Consider the following 13420-nt stretch of genomic DNA (forward strand, 5'->3'; position numbering starts at 1 on the left):
GGTACACAAAGCAAAAATTATCCATCTGGCGCTAACAGTCATCCTACTGAGTTGTGAACTGATGATGGAGTGAATGTGTAAAATGAGTGAAGTGTGACTGACGCTCTGAATTGAGCGGTCACAAAACACAGTTGGCTGACAAAATGTCCAGAATTAAATACAGTATGAAAACCAACAGCTGGTCATGGTACCACACTCGTTGATGACGAGGTCAGGGCGAAGCAGAGCATGCTGCCGTTACAATGCTCGTATGACCGCCAGCCCGACTGAAGGACATGAGAAAAGCCACGAGCACTGCAACAGCGTCATCTGGTCATCTAGGTGCAGATTACGGAAGCCTGCAGAGGTCAGATGAGGCAAAAGTGAGTCTACACATAGATCACAACACTATAGTTTTCAGTGAGATTTAATGCTTCAAATCTACTATACAACACATTTAATAGAGCACAGTCAAAGATACTGGTTGTGCTTAAATTGCCAAAAAATTTAAGCAAAACTGGATAGCTATTGAAAAAAAAAAACCCCCATTAACAGAAAAATCTTAATAAGCATTAGGGCTTGGTGAGTAAACTGGAATTTTACTCGATACAGCCAGACCTAATAACCAATCACAGACTTAGTGTGGCCACTCCAAACAACTTTAAGGTGAAAACTCTGAATTTTTCAAAACGGCGCTGTGTTGTCACTGCAGCGCCTTTTCAGGCAACCAATCAGATGAGCAAAACTTGTCACCCTCACAGAAGAAGAAGCTTGTTTGTTTTGTGTATAGTGTCTGTCTACAGTCAACTGATTATCATACAAAATGTGTCACATCACAACAGAGACAAGAAAAAAAAACTTACCTGTGATAGACTGGACAGAGCTCTGTTCCTGTTGAGGGTGAGGGCTTTATCACCGTAAAAATTATAAGGTAGCCTTTAGCTGTTTATTGTTGTCAATCAAATACAACCTCAATTCCAATGAAGTTGGGACGTTGTGTAAAATGTAAATAAAAACAGAATACAATGATTTGCAAATCCTCTTCAACCTATATTCAATTGAATACACCACAAAGACAAGATATTTAATGTTCAAACTGATAAACTTTATTGTTTTTGTGCAATATTTGCTCATTTTGAAATGGATGTCTGCAACACGTTTCAAAAAGCTGGGACAGTGGTATGTTTACCACTGTGTTACATCACCTTTCCTTCTAACAACACTCAATAAGCTTTTGGGAACTGAGGACACTAATTGTTGATGTTTTGTAGGTGGAATTCTTTCCTATTCTTGCTTGATGTACGACTTCAGTTGTTCAACAGTCCGGTGTCTCTGTTGTTGTATTTTGCGCTTCATAATGTGCCACATGTTTTCAATGGCCAACAGGTCTGGACTGCAGGTAGGCCAGTCTAGTACCCGCACTCTTTTACTACGAAGCCACGCTGTTGTAACACGTGCAGAATGTGGCTTGGCATTGTCTTGCTGAAATCAGGGACGTCCCTGACAAAGATGTTGCTTGGATGGCAGCATGTGTTGCTCCAAAACCTGGATGTACCTTTCAGCATTGATGGTGCCATCACAGATGTGTAAGTTGTCCATGCCATGGGCACTAACACACCCCCATACCATCAGATGCTGGCTTTTGAACTTAGTGCTGGTAACAATCTGGATGGTCTTTTTCCTCTTTTGTCTGGAGGACACGACGTCCATGATTTCCAAAAACAATCTGAAATGTGGATTCACTTTTCCACTTTGCATCTGTCCAATTCAAATGAGCTCGGGCCCAGGAAGGTGATGGAGTTTCTGGATGTTGTTGATTTATGGCTTTCACTTTGCATGGTAGAGTTTTAACTTGCACTTGTAGAAGTAGCGACGAACTGTGTTAACTAACAATGGTTTTCTGAAGTGTTCCTGAGCCCATGCGGTAAGATCCTTTACACAATGATGTCGGTTTTTAATGCAGTGCCACCTGAGGGATCGAAGGTCATGGGCATTCAATGTTGGTTTTCGGCCTTGCATTTTACGTGCAGAAAGTTCTCCATATTCTATGAATCTTCTAATTATATTATGGACTGTAGATTATAGAATCCCTAAATTCCTTGCACTTGAACATTGAGAAACATTGTTCTTAAACTGTTGGACTATTTTTTCATGCAGTTGTTCACAAAGTGGTGATCAAAGTGGTGATTGTTCACAAAGTGGTGACCATTGTCCTAGCTTTTTTGAAATGTGTTGCAGACATCCATTTCAAAATGAGCAAATATTTGCACAAAAACATAAAGTTTATCAGTTTGAACATTAAATATTTTGTCTTTGTGGTGTATTCAGTTGAATATAGGTTGAAGAGAATTTGCAAATCATTGTATTCTGTTTTTATTTACATTTTACACAACGTCCTAACTTAATTGGAATTGGGGTTGTATTTGTGATTGCAGTCTGAGCTTTTAATGAAATATTTTAACAGGTTACATGACAAGCTTGTATTGCTTTGTAAAGGAAAATAGTTTTTACACAGTTACATGTTGACGTTCTGTTTTTTGTTCAATTATTCTAAAGGAAATGTAATCTTTCTGCTTTCTTCAGCATTCAGTCATTATAGTCTTCAAAGTGGCTGCAATATCAAATGATATATCATGATCAATCATCATATCTATTAATATGTGGCTATGGGTGGGGGATGATTATGATATTTTTTACCATACTGCCCAACCCTAGTAAGTATTATCAAAATGCATCATAAAACAGACTAAGCTAGTGTTGATAAATGGGCAGAACTAAATGATCCATGAAAAGTTAGATTAGATTCAAATCAAAGATCAATCTTTTCCGGGCTGTCCTGACTTCGGCCGTGGAGCAGCACATTAAAGTCCTTTCACATTACATTTGTTATAAACTACAGCTCTGTTATATAACCACCCTCTGAGGAGCTTCGGCTCACTATCGCCCTGGCGATCTGCCATCTGCACACAATGCACACACACAACTGGATTTGTCCCTCATCGTGCTGTCACACACAACGTAATCACAGTTAACTAATGTCATGGATTCACAGGGAGCTTTTATCTTGCACAAATCTGATCTTAAAGCTTTGTTGTGACCATTAGCTCTGATTACATGAAGGAGTCATGACTACTCACGTCAGCCAAAAAAAAAAAAAGTAAATTTTTGCAGAGATTAGGAAATCATGTGCTTTCTTGATCAAGGCTAGAAATGAGTACAGGTGGCAGAAGTTCCACTCGAATTGTGTCTCTGTCTTTTTACTTTGCAACTAAATTCATACAAATTCCTTTCCGATGGGCTGTGGGGACATATAATTGTGTTGTTTGTGTTTTAGAACATAATCACTGTAAAACAATAAAACAATAGTGTATGTCTCTGATTTGGTAAACTGCTGTGAACAAATGGAGCTCTCTCTCTGTCTCTCACACACACACACACACACACACCACACACACACACACACACACACAACACACACACACCACACACACACACACACACAGAACCCATTCATTCCGTACTGAGCACCATCTCCCTTGCTGTTTTTTTTTTAGTTCTAAATTCATATGTAAACAAAAAACAATGAGAGATTTCTGATGTCCACCAATCCAGATCCAGATTACCTCCAATATTCAGTGGAGTCTTTCATGCCCTAATATATACCTGTGGTGCAAATTTGGTGAGAATCCGTGAAGTAGTTTTGAAGTACACCTTCAAAGCCTATATAAAGAGAAATCTTGATCCAGAATCTGCATCCGGATCCAGATCACCTCCAAAATTCAGTCGAGTCTTCCATGCCCGGGTGTGAATTTGATGAGAATCCGTAAAGTAGTTTTGACATAATCCTTCAAAGCCTATATAAAGTGAAGTGATGCAGAATCCGGACCCAGATCACTGCCAATATTCTATGGAGTCTTCCATGCCCCAATATCAATCAATCAATCAACTTTTTTCTTATATAGCGCGATCCATGAATTAATTTTGATGTAATCTTTCAAAGCGTATATAAAGTGAAATCTTGATCCAGAATCTGGATCAGGATCACCTCCAAATGGAGTCTTCCATGCCCTAATATCTATCTGTGTTGAAATGTTTGTCAAACTCTGTGCAGTAGTTTTCAGGTAATCCTGCTAACAATAATCCTTCAAAGCCTATATAAAGTGAAGCTTGATCCAGAATCCAGATCACCTCCAAAATTTAATGGAGTCTTCCATGGCCTTATATCTATCTGTGGTAACAATTCTGTCAAAATCTGTGCCGTAGTTTTGACATAATCTTGCCAACAGACAGACAAATAATAAATGCTGATGGTTTTATTACGTCCTTGGCAGACGTAACTGGGTGATTCTTAGACTACGGGCACTTATTATGTCCTTTGATCATATTGTATGAAAAACAGAAAAAAGGGGAAATTTCACACTTTTATAGTTATCTTTACAATGAAAGTGTGTTAAGAAATTTGTTCTAGTAGTCTATGATGACTTTTTCACCTTTTTTCAGCATCATTATATGCAAATATTGCTGTTTTGTGCTTGTCCCACACCCAGACTTTTGATCTTCAATGATAAAAATGAATGGTAAAGAAACGTTTTTTCTAATGTTTTAAAATATCTCTGAATAAAATATCAGTAAAATAATCAAAACATAATTGGGGTATTCAATGTCATACAACTGTTGTGATTTTTTTAAACAAAATGTAGTTGTCCCACACTATTGCCGTAATTTCCACCACAACACTGTAATGTCCCTTTAAACAGTTTGTATGAAAGATTGTTTGGGTAGTTTCTATGGAGATAAACAGTGACATCAGAGCACATGTATATAGCGCCAAATCACAACAAACAGTTGCCCCAAGGCGCTTTATATTGTAAGGTAATGGTGTGGTGGAAATTACATTTACAAGGCCAATAGTGCCCGTAGTTAAAGAATCATCCAACTATGTCTAAAGAAACCTACTAAAATATTTAGCGACTGTTATTTGGGAGATTTTACATACTTCATTAATTACATTTGATAAATATACTAAAATATAAACTTTAAATATTTTAATTTGGGGAAGTTCAGCTATTATTATTCACACACACACACACACACACACACACATATATATATATATATTTTTATATATATATATATATATATATATATATATATATATATATTATTGTATTCACAGGTATAGTGCTAGTATTACATAATGGGGAACAAAAACATCAGTGACTCTGTGGTTAACGTTAGCTGCTCGCAAATCTGAAGATGGCTCTCGCTCAACACCTGACTGCTTCTATGAGTCATACAGCAACATTATTTTATGACATTACATTATGCTAATATAATTTGATTTAACCACAAGTTTTGACAGTTGTCTTTGTTAAAAGCATCAACATTTTATTTTTGCAGTTCAGTTGTTCCATACACCCACTAAACCAGCTGATTCTAACTAGTTTAACTCTTTCAGACAGATAGATACAGCGCATCCGTAAAGTTTTGACACTGCATCACTTATTCCACATTTTATTATGTTACAGCCTCAAATAATAAAAATAATAAATAAAAAATAAAAAAATAAAAATTTGGAGCAGTGCACAGTATTTTAGATTCACCTCCAGTCTATGACACCTCCACCACTCACTCATCTCACTCATCTTCAACCGCTTATATGGGATCGAGTTGCGGGGGCAACAGCTCTAGCAGGGGACCCCAGACTTCCCTTTCCCGGGCCACATTGATGACCTCTGACTGGGGGATCCGGAGGCGTTCCCAGACCAGTGTGGAGATATAATCTCTCCACCTAGTCCTGGGTCTTCCCTGGGGTCTCCTTCCAGATGGACGTGCCTGGAACACCTCCCTAGAGAGGCGCCCAGGGGGGATCCTTACCAGATGCCCGAACCACCTCAGCTGGCTCCTTTCGAAGTAGTGGCTCTACTCCGAGCTCCTTACAGATGGCTGAGCTTCTCACCCTATCTCTAAGGGAGACACCAGCCACTATCCTAAGGAAGCCCATTTTCTAGTTCTTTCAGTCATGACCCAACCTTCATGACCATAAGTGAGAGTACAAACGAAGACTGACCAGTAGATCGAGAGCTTCACCTTTTGGCTCAGCTCCCTTTTTGTCACAACAGTACGGTAGAGCGAATGCAATACTGCCCCTGCTGCGGCAATTCTCCAGCCAATCTCATGCTCCTTGTCCCCTCACTCGTGAACAAGACCGCATTCCCTACCCAGAGAAGGCAATCCATCGGTTTACTGCTGAGAACCATGACCTCAGATTTAGGGGTGCTGAGCCTCATGCCAGCTGCTTCATACTCGGCTGCAAACCGATCCAGTAAATGTTGAAGGTCACAGGCTGATGAAGGCTTACAGAGGAAATGTGACCTGGCCCGGAGGAAGCCTGGGGCCCCCATCTGGAGCCAGGCCTGGATGGAGGGCCTGTCAGCGGGCACCTGGTGGCTGGGCTTTCCATGGAGCCCAGTTGGGCACAGCCCAAAAAGGCAACGTGGACCTTCCATCTCCACCCTGTGGGCTCACCATCCACAGGGGGAATGACTGGTGTCAGGTGCGCTGTCCCATGGGTGGCAGTGAATGTCGAGACACCTCCTCCATACAGTGGTATGCAAAGGTTTGGGCACCCCTGATCATTTTCCATAATTTTCCCTTGATAAATCATTGGTTGTTTGGATCAGCAATTTCAGTTAAATATATCATATAGCAGATAAACATAGTGATATTGAGAAATGAAGTGAAGTTTATAGGATTTACAGAAAGTGTGCAATAATTCTTTACACAAAATTAGCCAGGTGCATAAATTTGGGCACCCCAACAACAAAAATACATATATTTAGTAGAGCCTCCTTTTGCAGAAATAACAGCCTCTAAATGCTTCCTATAGCTTCCAGTGAGAGTCTGGATTCTGGTTGAAGGTATTTTGGACCATTCTTCTTTACAAAACATCTCAGGTTTGTTGGTTTCCGAGCATGGACAGCCCGCTTAAAATCACACTACAGATTTTCAATAATATTCAGGTCTGGGGACTGAGATAGCCATTCCAGAATGTTGTACTTGTTCCTCTTCATGAATGCCTTAGTAGATTTTGAGCAGCGTTTAGGGTTGTTGTCTTGGTTTTTTTTTTTTTTTTTCAAAACTTTATTTTACAATTTTCAGTTAACAAACACAAACACTGAACACATGTGCAACATGAAACCCCCCCTACCCCCACCCCATTAGGCTCATGGAAAAAAAAAAAAAAGAACAAGAAATGAAATGAAAAACAAGATCCATACAAAAAGTTGCCAGACAGGAACTTCTCATGGTGTATTAGCTGAGTTGGTGTTATAGCTGCATCAAAGTTAGAATACTTTCAACTATCCAGTGCAACGGATGCTAAAGTACATCAGCAGAAGGAAAAACCTTCTACAAAGTCTATAAAGGGAGTCCAGGTCAGAGTGAAATTTTTACGGGCTTTATATATCTTGTACCTCAGCTTTTCCAAGGGTAGAAAGGATAGTACCTCCCTCAACCACTGCAGAAATGACGGGGCTGAGTTCGATTTCCAATTAAAGAGTATAAGTCTGCGTGCAAGTAAAGAGGCGAATGCCAAGGCATTTGCTTGAAGATTAGAAACTTTGTGGCCTGGAGGCGGTATGCCAAAAATGGCTGTATGATAGTCAGGTGTTATAGTCTGGCCACAAATTTTAGAAAACACTTCAAATATTTGTCTCCAATAGTCGTTAAGGGAGGCACATGACCAAAACATATGTCCTGTTGTAGCAGGTACATGACTGCATCTTGGACAGCCAGGATCTATAGTGGGAAAGAGTTTGGATAATTTATCCCTTGAATAGTGTAGGCGATGGAGTACTTTAAATTGAATTAGACCATGACGTACACACAATGAAGAAGTATGAATACGTTTCAAACTGTGTTGCCATAGATCTTCAGAAAGCTTCATTCCTAAATCTTTTTCCCATGCCAATTTAGCTTTCTCCCATGACCGTGGTTTCAGTTCCCCTATCATATCATAAATCACAGATCCACGTTTCTTTTCATACGGGACCAATCCCAGAATCGCATCTATGTGGTTCTTAGGTGGTGGGTGAGGAAATGATGAAAACTTTTCTCTGGTAAAGCTACGTATCTGAAGAAACCTAAAATAATGTGATCTGGGTATATTATGAACCTTTTCCAGTGTCTCAAATTATATAAACACATTATCAGGGTAAGTCACTAAAGAATACTATCTATTTTTATGCCAGTATGAAATGCATTGTCAAGCTGTGATGGGGGAACGAAGCGGTTGTCTGCTATTGGGAAATACCTACTGTATTGTTTTAAATCAAAGTGTCTTCTAAACTGTGACCATATTCGAAGTGTGGCTTTGACGATTGGGTTTGTAAACAGTGTACTAGAGCTGCGTGGTATCGCCGATGTAACTGTTGGTAGCGGGTTGGATAACAGTTCCATGTGAACCCAGTCTGGACCCGTTTTATTCTCATATGTATAAATCCAATAATTTAGTTTTACTATATTAGCAGCCCAATAATACCAAAGAAAACTGGGTAATCCCAATCCACCTGCATCTTTGGGAACTTCCAGGTACAGCTTTTTCATCCTAGGGTTGGAACTGTTCCATATAAATGAGGCAATTAATCCATCTAGCTGCTTGAATGTTTTCATTGGAATAAACACAGGGATCATCTGGAACACATAAAGGAATCTCGGTAAAACCGTCATTTTAACTATGTTGATACGACCTGCCAACGAAAGTGGTATAGTTGACCATTTCTCGAAGTCTTGTTTTGTTTGCTCCAATAACACGCTGAAGTTGTGCTTTTCCAAGTTCTCCATGCTACGAGTAACTTTAATTCCCAGGTATGTAAATACGTTACGTTCTATTTTAAATGGAAACTTGGAGTAATCCTCATCTGTGCCACCAATTGGAAAGAGCAGGCTCTTAGAGTAATTTAGCTTGTAACCTGAGAGACGTCTAAAGTTTTCTAGTATCTGTAATAACCTTGGAATGGATACTGTGGGTTTGGATATGTACAAGAGTAGATCATCTGCATATAGGGCCACTTTATGGACCTTACCGGCACGAGAGATACCTATAATACCCTCATCTGCTCTAAGGACTATAGCAAGGGGTTCGATTGCCAAATCAAAAATATGGGGAGAGACCACCCTTGTCTGCAGGACCTGTAGAGAGAAAATAATCAGAGATGTTATTGTTGGTCAAATCTTTCCAAAGCCGCAAACAAATACTGCCATTCCACCCGATCGAAACTTTTTCTGCGTCTAGGGAGACCACCATCTCTGTGGTCTCCCCAGCCGCAGAGCATGGGGTATACAAGATATTAAATAATCTACGCATATTAAAATGACTGTCTACCTGGGATGAAGCCGGTTTGGTCTGAATTGATGACTGTTGGAATTACACTGTCTATGCGGGTGGCTAATATTTTTGTAAGGATTTTATAGTCGCAGTTTAAGAAGCTTATTGGACGGTATGATCTGCATGATAAAGGGTCTTTATCTTTTTTAAGCAAAACTGAAATCATAGCCTGAGTCATGGTTTGGGGTAATTTCCATTGTTCAAATATATTGATATAACTGGCTGAGGATAGGCGCTAATTTGTCAGAGAATTCCTTGTATTTCAATTGGAAACCCATCAGGCCCCCCAGCCTTACCACTTTGCATTGATTTGATTGCCTGCACTACTTCTTCTGTTGTGATACGTTTTTCTATCTGCGAACTAACTTCCGGGGTAATTTTTGGAATTGTCAGTCCTTCCAAGAATGTAGTAATGTCTGACGGGTCATCTGGTGGCTCCGATTTATAAAGATTTGTGTAATATTGCTTAAACTCTTGGTTTATTATACTGGGGTTAGTAGTTATGTCCCCTAGTTCTGTCCGAATTTCAGGAATAGTATTAACTGCAGTGGACTGCCTAATTTGGTGAGCTAGGAGCTTTCCAGCCTTCTCCCGTGCTCATAAAATCTTTGTTTTGATTTAAAGAATAGCTGTTCTATTTGCTTAGTGGAGAGACTGTCAAATTCATTTTTTAATAGTAATTTTTCTCTGTAGAGTTCAGGCGTTGGGGAGTCAGCGTATTTACGGTCCACCTCTGCTATATTGTCGGACAAGTCACTTAGGCGCTGCTTGCGTTTCTTTCTCTCGTAGGCCGTATAGGATATTATCTGGCCCCTGAGATAGGCCTTAAGGGCCTCCCACACTGTGGTTAATGGCATACCTGGTGTACGGTTAAACTCCAAAAAGCTATCAATTTGTTGGGAGATTAATTTCTTGAAAGAGTCCTTAAGTAGTAACAGAGGGTCGAATCACCATGTACGGCGTGGTCTGACACATTCTGGGAAACATATGTCCAGCTGTACTGGCCCATGATCAGAGATGACTATACTATTGTATTGGGAATCTTTAACCATAGGAAGAGTCTTGCTATCTACCAGGAAAAAATCAATCCTGGAAAAAGAGTGGTGGACTGGGGAGAAAAAAAAATTGGGTTATCTCAGGGTCAAAAAGTGCATATGTGCCCATGAATGATTGTATAACTGCACCAGAATTAGAAATCTTACTGTTTGGGTTTAAAATTTGAGGCTATCTAATTTGGATGCAGAACACAGTTGAAATCGCCCCCCAGTATCAATTGGTTGTTGATAAGATCTGGTAGTGCTGCTATGAATTTAGTAAAAAAGGGGGTCATCCCATTTGGGTCCATATATGTTAGCCAATGTTACTTGTGTACCATATAGCTTGCCAGTCACTATAACATATCTACCTCTGGAGTCACACACAGTTTGTGATGGGATGAAGGGGATACCCCTTCTAACCAAAATTGCTGTGCCACGTAATCTGTCATCGTTTTTTGAGCAGAATAATTGTCCTATCCAAGCTTTCTTTAGTTTTATTACATTCGTTGATCGTAAATGAGTCTCCTGTAAAAACATAATGTCACTTCCTAATGTTTTTAAGTGTGCCAGTACCCTACTACGCTTCACTGGATTATGGACTCCCTTTATGTTCCAACTCAGAAAGTGAGTATAAGCTGGCTCAGACATTGTATTTCTAAGGTAGTCAAGACAAGAAATAAAAGAACTAAAGCAAGTCCCTGTCCTACCCCTAAACTAAAATTGAGCCTTGAACCTATGTGCTGATCTACTAAACCTCTCGAGATTGCACCACCTCCTTCTAGCGTTATGCTGCTAATATTCATCTAACCTATTCTCCTGCCAGGCCACGACCAGGGCGAACCATATTTCTAAATTGGAAAGAACACAGAATAAAAGTCATCCGTATACCACCGACGGTGAAAAAAAAGAATTTTTTTTTCTTCTTCCCCCACTTCTCCTTCCACTTCTCTTCCCCACTGATCCTGAATGAGCCTCTGCCTTGTTCAGGTGATTTTCTGGGTGCTTCTTGTCAACCCACATCTCAATGCTGTGCCTGTCCTCCTGGTGTTAAAAAAAAAAAAAAGGAATAAATAACAAAAGGTGGGAGCTCCCCTCTCCCCTATATAACAAATATTGGATTCAACTGTTCACAGCGGGCTAGGATAACGAGATTCTGTAGGGGTTCCAGATTCTAGATGTAGCAGAGAGAGAAAAAAAAAAAGGGGGGGTGACTAAAACTTTTAGGGGTATTGTAGTATCTGTGTGGCGTGTATCCTAACACCAGTAATTTTTATCCCATTTACATTCCACCTAAGGACTCACATTCAATTGTGTACACTTCTAGCTTGTCCATATCTACCTTACACACAACAAAAAATGAGAAAAACAGTCTCTTCCCTCCCCCTTTTCTCCTTCTCACCCCTCCCTCCACATCTCCCTCCTCCTCACCCCTTCTTTGAGCCTCGCTGTTACAAACAAATGGGGAGTAAAATGAGGAAAAAAAAGGAAAAAGGGGGGGGGGGGGAGAAATGATAGAAATAGACAGTCAAATGTGGGGGAGGATCTTTCACTTTTATCAGTTTTGTTTGCACCCAGTCACCATTGTCCAGCTGCTTAAATTAACGCGACCTTAGGCTTCAGGTTTTTTTTAATGTATTCTACCGCCGCTGCTGGGTCTTCAACACCGCTTCTCCTGACCCGAAGAGTATGTGATGCGATAGTGTCGCAGGGAACCACATACCAAACCTGCCACCTGGCAGCTCTGAAGTAAACGTTTGGCTTCGGCGAAGGCGGCTCTCCTCCTCGCCACCGCCGCCGTATAGTCAGGAAATATGCTCACTCTTTTATCGTGCAGGGTCAGTGGTGCCAGGCGAGCTGCTGCTTGAAAGATCTCCTCTCGTTCCCGCAGATAGTGGAATCTGATCACGATGGTTCTGGGGGCCCCCCCCTCGTTAGCGCGGCGGGCGCCACGGTATGCCGCATCCAGGGTTGGAGTGAAGTTCAGACCCAGCAGCTCCTGTAGTAATTTAGCAATGCTTGCAGTGGGCGCGCCCCTTCACACGATTCAAAGGGTTGTTGTCTTGTTGAAAGATCTAGCACCAGCGCAACTTCAACTTTGTCACTGATTCATGAACATTGTTCTCAAGAATCTGCTGATATTGACTGGAATCCTTGTGACCCTCAGCTTTAACAAGATTCTCAGTTCCTGCACTGGCCACACAGCCACACAGCATGATGGAACCACCTCCAAATTTTACTGTAGGTAGCAAGCGTTTGTCGTGGAATACTGTGTTCTTTTTCAGCCATGCATACCGCCCCTTGTCCAAATAACTCCATTTTAGTTTCATCAGTCCAGAGCACCTTATTCCAAATGAATCTAGCTTGTCCAAATGTGCCTCAGCATACCTCAAGCCACTCTATTTGTGGTGTCTACGCAGAAAAGGCTTCCTCTGCATTACAGCATCATATACAACATCTCCTTGTGCAAAGTGAGCTGTATAGCTGAACGATGCACAGAGACACTATCTTCACTTCAACTTATCTGAGATTTTTCTTGGCCTGTCACTTCGGACCTTAACTAGAACTGTGCCTGAGGTCTTCCATTTCCTCACTATGTTCCTCACAGTGGAAACTGACAGTTGAAATCTCTGAGATAGCTTTTTGTGTCCTTCCCAAAACCATGATGTTGAACAATCTTTGTTTTCAGGTCATTTGAGAGTTGTTTGGAGGCTGCCATGTTGCCACTAATTAGAGGAGATGCAAAGAGGGGAAACATTTTCAAACGGCCACCTTAAATACCCTTTCTCATGATTGGATTCACCTGTGTAAGGAGGTCAAGGCTCAATGAGCTTACCAAACCAATTTTTTGTTCCAGTAATTAGTGCTAAAAGTATTCAATTAATAAAATGACAAGGGTGCCCAAATTTATGCACCTGCCTACTTTTGTTTAAATCATCATTGCACACTTTCTGTAAATACAGGGGTGCCCAAACTTTTGCATACAACTGTAGAAGCAAATTTCACTAATTTCTTTTGG

The 13420-nt window shown here is 40.6% G+C and overlaps 1 protein-coding gene across 2 annotated transcripts in view; it reads right to left on the reverse strand.

The window, feature by feature from the left end:
* Positions 1–13420, reverse strand: part of LOC117517126 (glucocorticoid receptor-like) — a 243476-nt gene that overhangs the window by 59386 nt on the left and 170670 nt on the right. The window lies entirely within an intron of this gene.

The sequence above is a fragment of the Thalassophryne amazonica genome, chromosome 9, assembly GCF_902500255.1.
Source record: "Thalassophryne amazonica chromosome 9, fThaAma1.1, whole genome shotgun sequence".
Lineage (NCBI taxonomy): Eukaryota > Metazoa > Chordata > Actinopteri > Batrachoidiformes > Batrachoididae > Thalassophryne > Thalassophryne amazonica.